The sequence below is a fragment of the Carassius auratus genome, chromosome 36, assembly GCF_003368295.1.
Source record: "Carassius auratus strain Wakin chromosome 36, ASM336829v1, whole genome shotgun sequence".
NCBI classification, from domain to species: Eukaryota; Metazoa; Chordata; class Actinopteri; order Cypriniformes; family Cyprinidae; genus Carassius; species Carassius auratus.
Window position 1 is genome coordinate 4,483,747 of NC_039278.1, and position 18,651 is coordinate 4,502,397.

Here is an 18,651-nt window from a genome sequence, read left to right on the forward strand (position 1 = left end):
TAATAGACGGAGCTTTGCTGCATTTCTGGGCTCATTTGAAATGGATGGCACTGGGGATGGATATCATTCTGTTAATTATACGTTTGTGCTACCGTTTTGATGTCTGAAGCTTTAAATGACGAAGCTCTTTATGTGGGTTCCTGATTGGGCGTTTCTGTCATTCATCAGCTGGAAAAATAATTCTTAAAGTGAAAATAATGATATCGTTCCTGTGTAGATATGGTTGTGATGTGAAGTTCATTATTTTCATAATTAGATAATTAAAACTAGGGATGCACCAAAATGAATATTCTTAGCCTTACAATAATAAAATAAATAAAGCAGAAAAAAAACAATACAACACAATACACAATAATACAAATAAAAGCAATACGCAATAAAATAACTAAATCGCTAGGATAGGCGAATAAAAAAAGAGAAAAAAGTTTTGAGACGTGTTTTAACAATTGAGAGACTAAAACTATTACGTACGTCCTGAGGTAGAGTATTCCAAAACGTCCGAGCAATACAACTAAAGGCTTTAATTCCTATGGTAGTCAAACATACAGATGGTACAGCAAGAATCACAGAAGCAGAAGACCTGAGATATCGGGTAGGTGAATACTTAGATATGAAGGTGCTAGATTGTGAAGAGCTTTATAAGTGAAACGTAAAATCTTAAATTGAATTTGATATCTAATCGGAAGCCAATGAAGGTGTCTTAAAACTAGAGTAATATGCTCAATCAATGTTGTTTGTGTAATGATTCGAGCTGCTGAATTATGAACCATCTTAAGTTTGTGAATAAGTTTCTGCGAAACACCACTGAAAAGAGAATTACAATATTCAATTTGAGATGTAACTCATGAATCCACAAAAGAGATGGTTGAAGAAGATTGATATTTCGCAGATAATTTGTTGACCGTGTAATATTTAACGTGTGCCTAATTATTTACATGTGACAAATAAGATTGAAACCAGTCAAGGGGAATTCCAATAGAAATCAACATCTCCAATAACTATGTGAGATGTCAAAAGCTGCAGTTAAATCAAAAAGAATGAGCATTGATAAAAGTCCAGAATACGCAGCCATAAACAGATAATTTGTGACTTTAATAAGTGCTGTCTCTGTTAGGGATGGGCATTCGATTAAATTTTCTTAGTCGATCGTCGGGAGAATTAACGATCGACTATCGATTAATCATTAATATTTTTATAATATAATTAATTATTTAATTTTTATAATAAAAAAATGCAATGAATACAAAAATACAGCGTGTTTTTCCTCGGTGAGACCTTTATTACAAGATCAACTTGTGGCAGACAGTTAAACTACGTTCAGGCAAACCGAACATATATCCGCGTGCATATGCAGTGCTCTAAAGCAGCGGAACCTGCAGCTGCTAGCAGGCGTTCTTAACCCTTTCGAGTCGATTAACGCATATATGCGTTTTGAGTCTGAATAAAGTGCTTCATTCTTTTTTCTGAGGAAATCCATTTCTCAAATCATCAACCACATCACATCTTTTTGGGGTGAATTATGTCTTAGTCCTCTCATCGCGAAGCAAACAGTAAAATAAAATAAAAACTTGAAGAACAGTCTCGCTGCCTTTTCTTCTGTGTGGGCGTATTCAAGCCGCGCGCTTCAGTTTGAATCTGAATAGCGCGTTCAGCGCGGGGGCGTGGTCACATTAAATATAATGAAGATATGAAAAACAGACATTGCGTTGTTTTCATATGGATTACTTTATCTCAGAATATTTGTTTTTCGGAAGCACTTGTTTAGTTTAAAAGTAGACATTCCAGGCTTTCTATAGATATCTCTCTCATGTCTCTTCGTTGAGTATTCACGGAGTTACGGTTCATTTTAATGAAATGTTTGTACATGACGATCAGCGGAGACAAAGACTGTAGACAGCGCACCTTGTTTGTTATCTTTATTTTATAAGTGCACAAAGGTTTTTTGTTATTATGTCTGTATCCAAAAAAAAACTAGACCCTTTACAGATTCGATTTATGTATTGCTCTTATCTGTACGATAAAAACTGAGTGTGTAATTTATCAGGGGTTATCAGGAGAAAATGACTCAAAACGCATATATGCGTTAATCGACTCGAAAGGGTTAAAGCCTCATGAAAATTTGCCGGGATGCATAGGTACATCATTTGAGTCGTGGCCGTGTTGTACTTAAACACGGCATCGCAATGTTTGCAGTTAACTAGTTCGCTTTTTAATTCAAAATGGTCCCACGCCACACTTCGCCGTGACATCTTCATGATTATTCTTTGAAATCAAAACGGAAGATCACAGATAACCGAGTAGGGTGTCAAATATTGCCCCATGGTGGTAAAATATTTAATTGCTGCCACACAGTGAAATTCATTTAATTGCTTGAAGACTCGCACTACGCAACGCAACCTGCATTAGATTAAAAAAAATGCTTTAGATTAATCGATAACAAATTAACATGATCGAGGAAAATCTTAACGATCAATTATCGATCGTCGATTAATCATGCCCATCCCTAGTCTCTGTGCTATTGTATGGAAAAACAAACAAGTTATTCTCAAACAAGTTATTCTTCATTAAATGAGTATGATCCTGCTGAGTTTTTTCCAGTAATTTAGAAAGAAAGGTCAGTTAGAAATGGGTCGTACATTTTCTGGGTTATTATGAGCCACACCAGGTTTCTTAAAGGGGTCTTATTATGCCTTTTCACTTTTTCAACTTTAGTTAGTCTGTAATGTTGCTGTTTGAGCATAAAAAAGATCAGCAAAGTCACAAAGCTCAAAGTCCACTTCCAAAGGAGATATTTTATTTAACATAAATCACTTTTCAAAAACTACAACGAACGACTCGTTTGGACTACAACACATACTGTATTTTTCTGACTATAAGTCGCACCTGAGTATATGTCACATCAGTCCAAAAATACGTAATGACGAGGAAAAAAACGTATATAAGTCGTACCGGACTATAAGTCGCATTTATTTAGCCCTCTCGCGGATTTAGACGGCAATGTTTTCTCTTGGTTCATTTCTCCTGGTTCATGTCAAATTAATTTTGATAAGTCGCACCTGACTATAAGTCGCAGGACCAGCCAAACTATGAAAAAAAGTGTGACTTATAGTCTGGAGAATAGCTTTTCCAAGGCAGACGAACTTACAGTGGTTACAATCATCCAGGTTTAAATTGCGCTCAAATTGATTTGATTAAACTGAAGCTTATTGGCGGCTATGGTAAGGGGCATGACATTTCCCAACCAGGTGCTGACCGGTGCCAGTCAAAACACACACTGGCACAGCTAACCAATCACAGCACATTTTGTATTTCAGAAAGCGGGCCTTCATTTGATACAGGAACTGTTCGAGCCGTTCATGCCAGACTGGGGAGAGAGGTGTTGTAAAATATGTGAGAAATTATGTTTTTTTCCAAACAACCTAGTATGAGAGCCTGTTCTAGTACACCACCAAAACAAAATCAAGACTTTGTTGAAGAGCATAATAGGACCCCTTTAAGTATGGGATTAAGTTATGGCTACTAGTTTAAAGAATAAAGGAATAGTACCAGTGATAAGAGAAGAATGTATGATTTGAGTTATCAGGCGTAACTAGGAAGGAAAAATAACTCATGATGTATGGGAATAGGATCTAAATGACAGGTAGTAGGCTTAGATTTTTGGACACATTCCACTATTTCATTAGCTGTAGGCAAATAAAAACTAGAAAAAGCAGTTAAAGTGGGAACATCCTGAAAAGAGAAGAATGAACCACATGCCCCATTATTGTGAGATATATTCTTATGAATAGTTAAAATTGAATCACTACAATATTCATATACATTTCGAATATGGACACAGTTGATTTTGTGTCGAATGAGAGACCCAACATTAGTTTCAGTTTTGTTTGAGCCTAAAATAATTTGTTTTGGCTTGCCGTAATAGCTAATAATAATAGCTTCTTATATTTTTAATTCTTGTTATTTTCTAAATATTGTCAATAGAAAGGATTTGTTGTGTATAGAAGGGAACTAAACTAGCCTAGCTATGTTTACAATGTTTATTATAATTTTTGTAAACATTTTCACATCAGCATTATGCCTATTTCTGAATGAAATTATAAAATTTGACTTATACGTGACTTAGACTGTTTTTTTTGTTCTTCTCTAAAAGAATAAAATAATAATAATTATGTGTGTAGCTTAGTTTAACCATGCAGCAAACCTTTTAAAATATTTAGAAAAATTACTGGATATAAAAAAATAAATATGGCTTTTTAAACAGTGTAACTGATTGGATTAATCGGTCAAAATTGTTAATGGTCGGTTTACGGTTTACAGGTTAAAATTAACATCCCTAATAAAAATAAATAAATAAAATACTTTAGATTTTATTTTTAATGTGTTTTTATATTTCTAGTATCATTTAAAATGTTGACTTTTACATTTTACGGTGAGTGGGTGGTGAATAGACTACTTGCTGCGTTCCTGGATGCATTCAGGATGGACAGTGCTTCCACTACAAATGTGCTACAGTGTGGTCAGGTATATTTTTGGCTACCTTCTTATGTGCTTTCAGTGACCTGTTCATAAAATGTTTCAGAACCTGTCTCCACCTGTTTTTAGCACTGAACACCAAACCCATTGGATAATTGATTCATTTCCTTGTATAATTTCCTGTTGTGCTAGTTAACCCAACTAACTGTAGGTTTTGTGTCAAAACATTTTTTGAAGCTACAATGAAATTTGTTCTCTCAAATACTTGGCATGGAATTAGCTCTAGAGGTTGCTTTTGCACTGATTTGCACTGTCTTTGGCTTTCAAACGCCCAGATCAAAGACAAATTGCAGCTTGTGACCATTAGCGATGCTATTTTTTTAAAATAATTAACATTATTTGCTTAATAATGTAAAATGTATTTTTATGAAAGTATTGTTGTTGACAGGCTGATAGGCTTGATAAGGCTCATTTTGAAAAACCTTAATGTCACTGTAATTCAACAGTACGATCTTCTCATGAAATGAAACCAGCCTCATGCTCTATTCTTGGACAAACAGTTGCTTGTTTTTTTTTTTTTTTTTTTAAAAGAACAACAGAAATTTAATGATATGTTTACAATCCAAACATGATTTATTGACCTTTTATTTTTACATGGCACCACGTAACAGTTTTTTGTTCTGTGTTTCCTTTATGTCCAGACTGTAGAGACTCCTCTTCTGCTAAGGGTTCACACTGGAGCAAGACCTGATCACATGGTAAGCCAAGAAAAGATCTCTTGTTCTTTTCTAGACTGCAACTATTTGTTTTGGTCAACATCAAGGCACCTTGAACATCACACATGTGGTCTCAGGAGTGGTGAACAAGTAGACAGCTGTAACTGAACTATTGGCATTCATCAATTTTATTTTTTATTTCAGGAATAACATAATGTCTTTTCCACAGACAGTGCAGACATTTAGGTTGAGTACCGCGATATTGCACTAAATACTGTACAGCAGCTTCAGAAAGCAGTTGCACAATATATATGGCCTCCATGTCCATTTTTATTTCCTCTTCTCCATCTATCACTCATTAAAACTCAATCTTTAAAAACACTAATAATTTAAAAGTTGTATTATGCTTTTTTACTTTTTAAATTTTAGTCAGTGTGTAGGGTGTATGTTTGGGCATAAATATCTACACAGTTACAGATCTCAAAGTTCCCCTCCAAAGGGAGATATACATTTTTTTTTTTTTAAATCCCCTTTTAAGAACTACAGTAAATGACTCGTTTGGACTACCGCATTGTTTTTCGGTGTTTTGTGATGTCACAAAGCGGCCAATTAGAATATCATTGAAATAATTCCCACCTATAGAAATTTGTATGGTTGGGGGGTGTGGAGGGGCGAAGTCGTGGTTAGAACGCTTTGGTTGAGTGCATCAGACAAGACTATGACGAAGAAGTGGTGCTGTAACGTCAAGTTTTCAGCATGTCTAAAGTTGGACGCACACTGGACGAGAAGTGCAGTACTGAGCTTAGATCAATTCTCATGTCAAGTACAACACGACATGCCATATGGTGCCGTCGGTGTGCGTACACTCATAGAAAATAATGTGTTCGAATTTGAAAGATGTGGCATGACACGACTATGCGCTGCGCTTCTCGTCCGGTGTTTGACCGCCTTAAGAAATGCTGTTTCTTTTCACCCCCCGTGCCAAAAACGTCTTTGTTATGGGCTCCTGAAAGTGGATGATATAAGGAAACAGTGGTTGCGATTTATTTGTAGCTCTGTTCCTGAGGATTATAACCCCAATTTGCTTTGAGGACAGCTTCCACAACATGAGGGAGTACAGTGCCGGTTTCGCCAAAAAGCTTTTGTTGAAAGACGGAGCTAGGGGTGTGGCAGTACTAAAACACCGTCTAAGCTGTTTGCCAATAGTCTTGCGTAACCGTACAGCTGAAAGTCTGAAATTCATGGAAACTTTCTTTGGCCAAGGCCCGCCCATAAGGCCGTTTGACTGACACGTCAAACAACCAATCTCAGTTTCATTCAGCAGCACGTTTTGGGGCGTGCAAATGTCGCCACAATAACAGACCGGTGTGTAAACTCTCAGACGTATTTTAAAGATTCTTTGTTGCGAAGTTTAAATATTTTACATACTTAGCTGATCCTGATAAGCGCTTGTCGTCACAGTTGTAAAAACTATGGCTTATTTCTTTCATGAGGGGGTTTAGCAGCTCGTCATCTTTGTTTCCAGGCGATCGTTAAAGAACGTGACACACGTGTCTCCCTGAAATCTTGTATAATTATTATTATTTATTTTTTTTATCCACTTTTGTGTCCCGTATGCATCAGATGTCTAACCAGCGGTCTGTGGGTGTGATGTCTGAGGCTGAGACTAGTTCGCTAATCACAACTGACTGGGACAGCTAACCAATTACAACACACTTAGTTTTTCGGAAGGTGGGCTTTCAGCATACCTCGAACTAATACAGCCATTTGTTCCAGGCTTGGGAGAAAGGACTCTAATAATGTACTTTAATGTTAAATTTAATCATTAACATGAATATCTGGTTTTAATATTGCACATTGTGATGTTTTGAAGCCTAAATTCTCTTTAAAATAGAATTAAAACAATTAAGTTGTATTTTTTTCAAGTAGCATTTTAAATATTTATATATAGTCTCATTTGACTTCAAACATTTGACTTCAGTTTTTGATTTTAAATTTGAAATAGCATTTAAAATGAATAATTTTAGGTTTTTGTTTTTATTTTCAAGTATCATTTAAAATAATATATTTCAGATTTAGTGTTTATTTTGAATCTAAAGTAATATTTAAAATGATTGACTTTAGTTGTATTTAAAGGAGTCATCAGATGCTACATGCACTTTTACAAGTTGTTTAAACTGAAATGTGCGTCTTTACCCCTTTCTCAAATCGAGTCGATCTCAGATGCTTGTCAGTGTGACGTCAGAAAGACTCCTAAGCGATAATGTGTTTGTTTGTTGGATGTAGTAATAATAATAATGCGCCCCCGATCTACCTAAATGCATCTGTGTTCACGCTAATCATTCCTGGTCCAGCTTCACATACAAAAAAAGTGAGTTTAAAGTTTTTAAATGAATAATATTGGTGGATTTTTGCAAATCGCCTTTTCTAATAATGTGTTAATTTGCAAGTTTTACTGTGTATGTGGCTTAAGTCTCCCTTTAACATAATTTAGCTCATTTTCATTTATTTTAAAGAGGCTTTTAAAATTATTTAAATTTTAGTATTTTTAATATACAGTAATATTTAAAATTACTGATTTTATTTTTGGTTTTAAGGTAGCATTTATAATGATTGATTTCTATTGTAATTTTTAATTTAAACAAAACAGTATAAACTCATTAAATAATTGTCTTATTTTTATGCACCACAGTAAAAATATTGGTGCATCTTTCCAAATTGCCTTTCCTAATCATGTTCTTATTAGCAAGTTTCACGATGAATGGGACTTAAGTAAACAGTCTTTCTGATAGTTGAGTCGGAAGAGAAGGGCGGGGTCAGCAGAGTTCATTAACATGTAAAGGAAAATGCTATAAAACTTGCTCTGAAAAGAGCTGTTTGTGACAGGGTAAATAATGGTGTTTTTTGTACTACCATTGAGAAATTTTAACTAGGCATGCACTCGTTGACCGGCCATAAATCGGAACCGGCCAGTTTTCGCTTAAAATATGTGATCGGCAATCGCCCGTTTTTTGGTCTTTTTTCGGACAATTTTCAGAGCATACTGTACCTGTCCGCACCCTGCACACGCGGAGACAGTGAAGTGATGTTCAGCTCAACTTCTTACGTGTTAGATGAGAAATTAAATGTATTAAACTTTTTTTTTTTTTGTAAAGTAGAACTTGCATACATGTTATGTTTGAAAAGCCAGAAGTAAATGTCAGTTCTGTATAGGATGATTATTTTTTACTTTACCTTAAAATTATATCAACTGAATTTGATTTTAAAATCACCTGCTGTAGCACACTGAAAAAAGTGTTTCATTCATCCAATGAAAACATTTTAGGGTAATGATTTGCATCTATTGCATCTTGCATTTTTTAACTTGAGACAATAGTTATTTATTTTTCATTGGTTTCATGTAAAAAAAATATAGATGTAAATCATTACCTTAATTTTTTTTTTTTTATTGGATGAATGAAACACTTTGCATCTTTGTTTTTTTCGCACCAACATTATTAGATTTTAACTTTTTGGAATAATATTTATATAGCATATTTTTATTTAGTTTCACTGGTAAAGACCTTGTTTTAAATTTAACATACTGAATGTTGATTAAGTAAAATCTTATTGAATGCGTGTTGATTGTGTTGTTTGGATTGTAGAACTATGCAATTGTTGCCTTTAATTTCACATGGTTACAGTTAAACTTTTCATTTAAGGCCAGTTCTATGTAGTTTCAACCCAATAAAAAAAAACAAAAGCTAAATGCTGATGTCTGTACCATCTATGTTTGTACTGAATGTAGGCTACTTACTGTGCAGTTACTGCTGTAAATTTTAGATGGTTACGATTATTATTTTCAATAGCCAAAGCCAGTGTGGCCTATTAAATACCAAATAAACATCTGGTTTATGCACACTTTCCTTTTTTCTTGTTTGTTGCTTAAATATAAAAAAAAAATATCGGGTATCGGAATCGACCAGTTTGCTTGTAAAAAATCGGTATCGGAATCGGCCATGAAAAATCATGATGATGCATCCCTAATTTTTACCAAACTATGTTACAGACTCTAAAGAATAAAAATCAACGTGTAAAAAATGGGCTTACAATGACCCCTTTAAAATCATTTAGCTCATTTCAAATTGGGGTTCATTTTTTATTTTTAATGTATTGTAATATTTAAAATTATTGATTTTATTTTTGGTTTTAAGGTAGCATTTATAATGATTGACTTCCATTTTTAGTTTTAATTTAAACAAAATGGTATAGACTTATTAAATAACCGTCTTATCTTTATGCACCACAGTAATAATATTGGTGCATCCCAAGATAAAATGACCTCTTAAGCACTGTTGCGTAACCAAAAGTTTACCAAATGAACATGCTGCTGTAACACAATAATTTAGTCTGTTCAGTCAAGACAAATACAAGCTCATTATCTGTAAACACAGGGAAAAGCCTTCCTGGGTCATGCACTACATAAAGCTCCACTCAAGCTCGCCTTTAACTTGTTTCAGAAATGTTTTACTTGAAATGTTTTTTCCATAACAAGGTGAGTTCGGAGCTTGTCATGCATCGTTTGAGAACTCATTATGAATGGTAATTAATGTGAGTTCTTTAGTGAATTGAGTTCTTGCTATTTATGGGACAGCAGTTTTGACTGCCTTTTTGAAAGCTGAAATTACCTGTTATTTACTCAAGTAGTGTCAGTTCAACTTGTTAGTCAGCAGCACCACTTCACAAATCCCCCCAAAGACCCCTAAACCCTTCACAGGAGTTGCAGCTCAGTTTGTCTGTTGAATATTCTCAACGGGATGTATTGGAAATTTTGGGCAATTTCAAAACCAAGTTTCTTTCAGAGCTGGAGAAGGATGTCTGCTCAATTTTTATATGTGGAATAGTTAATTATTTTATTTTTTTTTAATTTTTATTATGGTTGCTTTTGAAATCACTGAATTCTATGTGTAATTTTGAACCACGTTAAATGCTATTTGCACTTCAGACCCTTTTGTCAGGCTTTCTTGAGAGTGTTGCCATAGAAACACTGAGTATAGAAAAGCAGAGATTGGTTTGGCTCTAAGCTGGTGGAGAATGGAAGAAAATAGAGGCCTAATAAACCTCTTAACTCCTGTATTTGTTACAGGTCTTTTAAAACATGATGGGCTAAAAAAAAAAACGTATTATCTGGCAGTGTGGGCGAGTGAGATGCAAGGCTTTCACATATTATCATACTCATTTTTGGACATGTGGGTGTCTGAAGTTTATCAGAATATATCGGAAATGTAAAGAAAGCCAAACTGTTGTGCAAAAATAAGCATCTGTTGTGAGTTGTGAAGGTGCTGTGTAGAATTGGAGCCGGAGGAGTTCGCTTTGGTGTAACCTGTATCAATTATGTAATCTGTGTCCACAGTTCCTTGACTTAAGCTGTACAACAATATTGAATTTCCATGTTTTGGCTTTGGGCAAAAAATGACCCTGCATGGCTCCTGCTCCAGGTATAGAAAACAAAGTCAGGCTTATCTGTGTCTGGGTTGTTTTTTCAAGATCAATCTTTTAGAGAGTTGACTGTGAAAAGGGCACCTAGTTGATGCTTTAAGACCTGCTGCTTTTATAAAAAACACGGCCTCACTGAACTGTCATTCACTATTCATTTAGTTTATTAATTTAGAAAATGTTTACGGTATTCAAAAGCAGATCAGTTTTTTTTTATCTATTTTTTATTGATTTATTTTTATAAGGGAGTTCTAGGAATAATGTTAGCCTCAGGAAAGGTTTTGAATGTGTCCGAAATTTTAATAATTGCAATTTCTTTCATATTAAAGGTTTAGTATTGGAGTTCTCGTTATGCATCTTTGATAAAATCAATCATAAGTTTACATCGTACGGTCTTACATGCTTAATCATTAATCATTGGGATCGTATCATACGAACTAAGAATCACACTATGTGAACGGGCTAAAAAAGTATAAGAAAAAAATGTGATAGTATTGCCAGCTCTTCTGATTAGTCAACGATCTTGACCTTTTCTAGTTTCTTTATTTAATTTTTTGCCTCATAAAACCCTTCTTGATTTCTAGATGCTATCACCACCTGAGATTATTTATCACGTCAAGGCAACTGCCATTTAGTGATGAATATGCAAACTGTAACCTTTGTGCCAGAGCTGTTTCAGCTCCATCTAAAGCACACATGATTATGGCCTTTTGTATCTGTCTGCTTCCTGTCTGATGTAAGATCCTCAGAACAATAGAGGAGGTGTTTGGCTTATCTAGCAGGTGCATCAACAGTTTTTAACGAATGCCCCCCTCATTACCTTATTGTGACGGATGGGGGATGGAAGGCATCTGATGGAGCCTCCATCTTTACGAGAGAGAGAGATGAGAAACAGCCTCCCATTCTCCACTGAACTGTCACTTTGGTGTGTAGGAGTGTGTAAGACTAACTGCTCTTTGAAAGGAAACCGTGACATCTGTTTCCTTTTAGCTAGGTAGCATTGTGAAGACTGCCGAAAACGTTTTGTGTCTTCAAGTATGTGAAGTTTCAATTTCAGTGGCAGACTTTCTGAACTAGGGGGGATTTCTTTTAGCACATTCTCAGTGTGAATCTAGGTCCCCTGCTTACAACTGAACCACAGACAACAAACCGTTTCCTTTCACTAGAAAACCAACAAACAAAAAGACTACAGTATTTATTATAAGTGTGCATCGATTAAAGCTATCAGGGGAAGCAGATTGTTGATATTGAGGTCTGTTGGTTGAAGATTGGACACAGTTTTGTTGGTTTATACAAAGGTTTCAGCTTAAAAGCTTAGGATAAGAGAATAATTGCTCACCTGAGCTAAACCCGAGAATATAAGTTGCCATGGTGATTAGTTCCACTAAAAGGTGATTCAACACCACAACATGTTACCAAGTTAATCCTACAGTTGCATGATAACCTATTGTTATCTTCTCTCTAACTCCTGTTGATAGAATAATGCATTATCTCCTCTGACAATAGTTGATCTAAAAGAGAAAACTGTTATGTCCCAATGTCTTTTTGGTGTCTCACAGTAATAAACCAGCTAAAGTATCATGACAGCTTGATTAACTGTGGGAAAGATAGAATGTGATATAGCAGCATGAGAACCTCCCATGGTGACTGTAGTGGACTTCAGTGAGGTCCATTATTGCAAGGCCTATCTGTTTATTTATTTATTTACAGTTTAATAATATATTATTACTACTGTAATACACTTCAGTATTACTATTACTACGAAAGAGCTGAAGTCCACCACACTCATCACGGGAGGTTTACATAATGTGGATTTAACCCTTTATATTTCACATGTGCTAGTTTTACTTATTATGGAGATGCGTCAGATAGATGTTTTCGCTGGTTCAATGTATGTGGTTTTGCTTTCATAAGATGGTGTCAAATAAAAAGGAGTTTATCTTTTGAATTTCAGTGTTGTTTCATTACGTTGCACTTTGTCTCACACGTCATGCGAATGGCTTTTGAAGAACTGTATTTGAATAAAGTGTTCTTTTGAGACTTGGGCATTGCGATACTAGTGATGTCACAGTGAAGAAATTTCCCTTGCAGCGATTTTGAGTATTCAATATTATTGCCATTTATTTATTTAAGCTCATTGTAAGTTATGATTCTTGAATCCAATTGGAAAAGGGGCTTTCAAACCCTGCTGTTGAGATTTCAACAGTATGAGTATAGGGACTTTACTCTGCGCTCATTTTACACAGGCTGTCAGTGCAGGTACATTGTTACGCCAAGAGGCGGAGGCAATGGGCTGTCTTTAAGAGTGAGTCAACTAATACGTTTAATTCATAATTGAAACAAGATTTTGAAATTAATTCAACTTTAAGCGCCACTTTAAAAGGCTCAATCGACGATTGCTAATACTAAAGCTGATGTTTCACTTCAGGCAGAACAATGCCATTGATTGAGTGCATTGAACAGCGCTGATGCCAGTCGTGGGAAATCCCCTTAAATACTGAAAAGATGCTATGACAAAGATATCGCTTTCATCTTCTGACAGCTGATGGCAAACTGACTTTTTTTTTCCATGAATATACGACTTGCCCTGAAAAAGTACGGATGCAAAAGATCGCACATGCTTAGTTATTATCTCTCTCTCTCTCTCTCTCTCTGTCAATTCAGTGCAAATATACACAACCTCTGTACAGAACCCTATGGTACACAGTCTTAATGCTGTAAAAGAGTCAGTTTGTGTAAAAATATTACTCTCTTCTGCTTCACTCTTGTTATGATTATTAAAAAAGTGGGGGAAAAAAGTGAAAGTGGCGTGACATACCACCATGTGCCTTGCTCAAGGGGACCTAAGTCATGGTATTGCATTGTATTAATTAATTGAACATTTGATACACATACATTAAGTGTAAAACAAAGGTATAGCCTCATGAGAGGAAAAATTGTGTAGAATGCTTGTCATACTCTGTGGTTGGCTTGACAGTATTGTGATATTACAGTGTTGTGGTAATAATGACAGCCCCATGCGATTAATTCTGTAGCAGTAGTACACTGTACGATTCTAGTAAGTATTAGTGTTGATTTACAACAATGTCTGTTATAGTGCTTGTGGGAACATGCTTGAGTTGCATTATTAATTGCAGTCTGTCACATTTTGTAACACAACAACAGTAAATTGAGCTTGGGTAGAGAATGGTTCGGGCCTAATGTAGCAAGCTGTGGACATTATAACATTTTTGGTTGAAGAGTAAGTAAATTAAGCAATTGCATGATTCTGAATGAGTTATGCAAATGTTTTCAATCGATTAGACATGCTTTCCCAATCATTTTCACATTTTCACTTTAATTTTCCATGAATTGGCAATGTAATCGAATCGATTTCGAACTGATTTCAGTTCCCAAGTTGATTTTTAACAAACCTTTCAGACATCAGTCACACATTCTTTGCCTTGCCACTGTAACGGCACCTGTTACTTTGCTTAGCAAGTGCAAGCCAATTATTGGAGCTAACTGGAACATACGCTGCTCTGGGAAACAGAGACGCAGCAGGTGCAACAGCACAAAGAAGTCTCAGAAACCCGCGAGACATGGACTGAGAGCGGGCGGCTTGAAGGAAGTAGTTTCCACCCAATTCTGTTCAAGCCTAACCTTGGTAGACAAGAGACCACTGAAACCTGCCAATAGCTGTAACTTAACAGCCATGTCAATACATGCGTTTTATTGCTTGGATGTGGAAACTAACGCATGCGCCCTTCAAAAATTACAGGGTGAGACCAAGAGGGTGATTCATAAATGCAGAAATTATTTCCAGACCTAGGCTTAATCTGCACCTGGGAAAACTGCCCTGCAAGATTATTTTATTTCATTTATTATTTTCATAGTTTTTTTTTTCTCTGCAGCAACTGAAGAGTACTTTTAATACTCTTTATATTGCTAAAAAAAAACATTTGTTTCAATCTATAAGAATAATCAGCTTACACTACCAGTCAAAATTACTAGATTTTGAACAGTAAGATTTTTTCTGAAATCTTCTGCTAACCAAGCCTGCATTTATTTGATCCAAAGTACAGCAAAAACTGTTAAATTTAGAAATATTTGAAACTGCTTTATTTTAAAATATAGTTTATTACTGAGATCAAAGCTAAGATTTTCAGCTTCTTTACTCCAGTCTTCAGTGTCACAAGATCCAAAAATCATTTTAATATGCCGATTTGCTGATTATCAATATTTAAAACAGTTGATTAAATTTTTTTTTTTTTTTTTTTTTTGGATTCTAGCTTGCTTTCTTTCTTTTTTTTCTAAAGAAATTATAGGAATTTTTATTTAGCAAGGATGCTTTAAATTGATCAAAGACATTTATAATGTTACAAAAGATTTCTATTGCAGATAAATGATGTTCGTCTGAACTTTCTATTCATCAAAGAAACCTAAAGAAATTCTACTCTGCTGTTTTCAACATAATAATAAACTATTTTTATGCAGCAAATCAGAATATAAGAATGATTTCTGAAGGATCATGTGTCTGGAGTAATGATGCTAAAATATAGTTTTGAATTCACAGCAATGAATAACATTTTAAAATATTTACATATATAGAAATTCAAAATGTTACTGTTCTTGCTGTATTTTGGATCAAATAAATGCAGGCCTGGTAAACAGAATATATTTTTTTAGATACATTAAAAATCTTGCTGTTCAAAAACTTTTGACTGGTAGTGTATATTAGCCTATAGTTTGAAGTTAAAGATATTCAGATTAATTAGGTGAGTCTGAGACGATTATTTGACCGTAATTTCACATTTATCGTTTGGATGATGGCGAAATACAAGAAAAAAATGTTTGTTTTTGTTTTTTCTGTTCTGTAGTTTGTTAAAAGTGTATTAATTCTGAATGGGTCGCATGTCCATATTTCACCAAAATGCAACACTGCATTCCCTTGGTTCCGCAGCAACACACCAGCCACGCATAAATTTTTTTTTTGCCCAGATGCTTGACAAATTCTGCTTCATTCACCTTTTTCTCTAATGTTTTTGCAGGTGCTGAGACACTTGGGTTGGATCCTTAAAAAGTGTTTGCCTTGCGGAAATAGAGGTGATAGTGTGGTGAGTATAAATGCATGTTGTTGCTAAGATGGCTTATTTTTTTTCTCTAAGGAAAATGGAAAAACTTGCTTTAAAAAAAATAAAAAAAAATAAGCTGGGCTCTGTGTTTTTGGAAAGGACATGGAAAAGGTACAGCTATATCATAGGCTATTTGTAGCAGGAATATTCAAGATTTCTGGTCCCCTCTAGTACATACACCATCTTGGTTTATTTATTTTTTTGTTCTTGTTTTTTTTCTATTTTTCTTTTTCATGTTTTAATGAAATGCCTAGTGACATTTCTTCATATGACATGGATGAAGGCCGTTCGGTGTGAATCCTTGAAAAACTCTGTGTGAGTGTATGATTGATAATCAAAGCACTTGTAGTAAATACTGGCAGATGGAAGGACAGATCAAATATTTAAGTAGACTGTATACACTACTGTACAGATGTTTTGGGTCTGTAAGATATCCTTTAATGCTCTAAATGGAAAAATTCTGGGGAAAAAAATAACTACAATTTCTGTTTGACTGTATTTTACAATACTATTTATTCTTGTGATGCAAAGCTAAATTTTCAGCATCATTACTCCAGTCTTCATTTTTAATATGCTGATTTGCTGCTCAAGAAACAATTCCGATTATTACAAATGGTCAAAACGCGTGGTTAACAGCATGCATTTCACATGGAAACCTTTTGTAACATTATAATTGTTTTTATTGTCATTTTTATCAATTGAATGTACCCTTGCTGAATATGAATTTTCTAAAACACACACGCATGCCTACCCACACACAAACACATACTGATCTCATTTGAATGGTATTGTATTATGTCGTATAAAACACTGCATGTCTTGTTCAGACAGTTTTTGTTGTTGTTGTTTTAGGTGAGTCTATGAACTTTATTTTCAACAAAGTATTTAGGTGTCTGTCCTGTATCAGCTTTTCCTTGAATGATACACAGAGCCTGGCGCCCTTGTGCTGATTCAAAATAATTACTGTTATTGACTCCCATAAAGGTCAAGGGTCATAACATATCCTGGACAGCTGCACTGCTTTATATATATAATGGAAATATTATATAAATATATGGAAAGTCTGAAGGCAGTATATGATTTGATCATATACTGCCTTCAGACTTTCCACTCAGAATCGTGAATCAAAAACATAATTATAACCGATACCAATTAGCTTCCATCATGATTCATTGACTCATACAACCCAAATCCAGAAAGCCGAGTTTCCCACTGATAATTACAGCATTGTAGTAGTGTTCATGTGAAGGCAGCCATTATCTTATTCACAAGACTCTCTAGGTGGTGCCTAGGATGTAATTTATAAATTCAACAATCTGCTTTTTATAATAGTCCAAAGGTGACAGCTTTATCCCACGATGCCTTTATCGGTCACTGTTGTGATTTGAGAACAAACAAAAGCTTCTTAGCATAATCGCTAATGCACTCAAATCAGAGCAATGAATGAGTCTGTGTGTACCGGCGCTCTAGCTATAGTAAGTGATTTTGGCAGGTGGTGATATGATGTAACCTTCTGAACAGCTCCAGCACGATCGTGTTCCAGCTGTCCTTTAGGCAGTGCCTGTCCCACATGTTTCACAAACACCCCATCCTAAGGGTCTACATGTGTAAAAAAGCACACCAGCAGCAGAGTCGGGTCTAAAGGGAAGTGCCTGTGTAATTTCTTTATCGCTCTAGATAAGAAGCCCCCAGTGTTGACCGGGTCTCTGCAGACCTTGAATATGTTACTCATTAGTCAGGTCTGCTGTCTGAGTCGAGTTCCTGGAAACACTGGCAGTACACTCGGTTCACATGCAGATGTATAGCTCTCGTAACTGACCAGGGGTGGTTAAACAAGTCTGCTATTGATTATTGACTTTCTCTGAGCTCCGATGATGGGCTTTTCTTTGCCTGCTCAGTTATCACTCATTATCTACTGCTTTTTGTCACATGCTGGATACTCTTTAATTATGCCAGATAAGGTTCAGGTGCATTATTCCAATTCTGTCAATAACCATGTCAAGAAGAAGAAGAAGAACAAAAAAAGATTGTCACCCCAATATCGAAAGATAAAAAAAATAAAAATAGAATTGAATTCACACTCACACTTTACTTAATATTGATATAAATAAGAAATGCTTAAATAGCTGACAGATATTTAACTTTGCCATCTCAGTAATGAATTTTGAAATGTTTTAAAATAGAAAACAACCATTAGGGATACACCGATACCGGTACTGGCCTGTAGAGAGCTGATAAGCTAAGCACACTGAGTGGTTTGAGCGTGCGGCAGCACAGACATCACTGGAAAGTTTGTAATTTGGTCAGAAGTCAAAAGCAAGTAAGTAAAACGATGCACAAGTTACTTGGCGGTAAGAAGAGAGAGCGAGGGAGAGAGCGCACACTTCTGTTGCATGATATTGATTGCTGTTCGCTCACTTAGCACATGCATCATTTAAATTAAATCTAAATAGTAAATATAAAACAAACTAAATATATGGGAAGTCATAAAACAACATTTCTTTTAACGTCAAAGCCTATAGGATGAAAGTGAAAATCGAAAGTGAAACTAGCAGGCTGTGTGAAGTGCAACAGGCTGTAAAAAGGACAACTTTGTGCACGTTGCATGTTTTGCTTGCTCGGCGTTAATTGCTTTATATGAGTGGCTTTGGAATATAAGTCATAGCACTTTCAGATGATAAAAATCGGGACTTATATTTCAGTGAACATGTTCATCGCTGTTACAAGATTTATGAATAATGAGTGATTCCCTGCGTTGTTACAGGAAAACATCTTGTAATTACTGTACTGAGCCGCCGCATAGGAGCAACGTTAATATGTTTCTACATTAAAGATGAAATACCATGGAGCAATAAAATGAACAGTGAAAGTAA

The 18,651-nt window shown here is 35.3% G+C and overlaps 1 protein-coding gene across 1 annotated transcript in view; it reads left to right on the top strand.

Moving 5' to 3' along the window:
* LOC113055009 (F-box-like/WD repeat-containing protein TBL1XR1) overlaps positions 1 to 18,651 on the top strand; it is a 59,736-nt gene that overhangs the window by 24,025 nt on the left and 17,060 nt on the right. Inside the window, exons 2-3 of the mRNA XM_026220924.1 lie at positions 5,175 to 5,231; positions 15,695 to 15,760. The gene's annotated coding sequence lies outside the window, so the exon portion shown is untranslated. The remainder of the gene's footprint in view (positions 1 to 5,174; positions 5,232 to 15,694; positions 15,761 to 18,651) is intronic.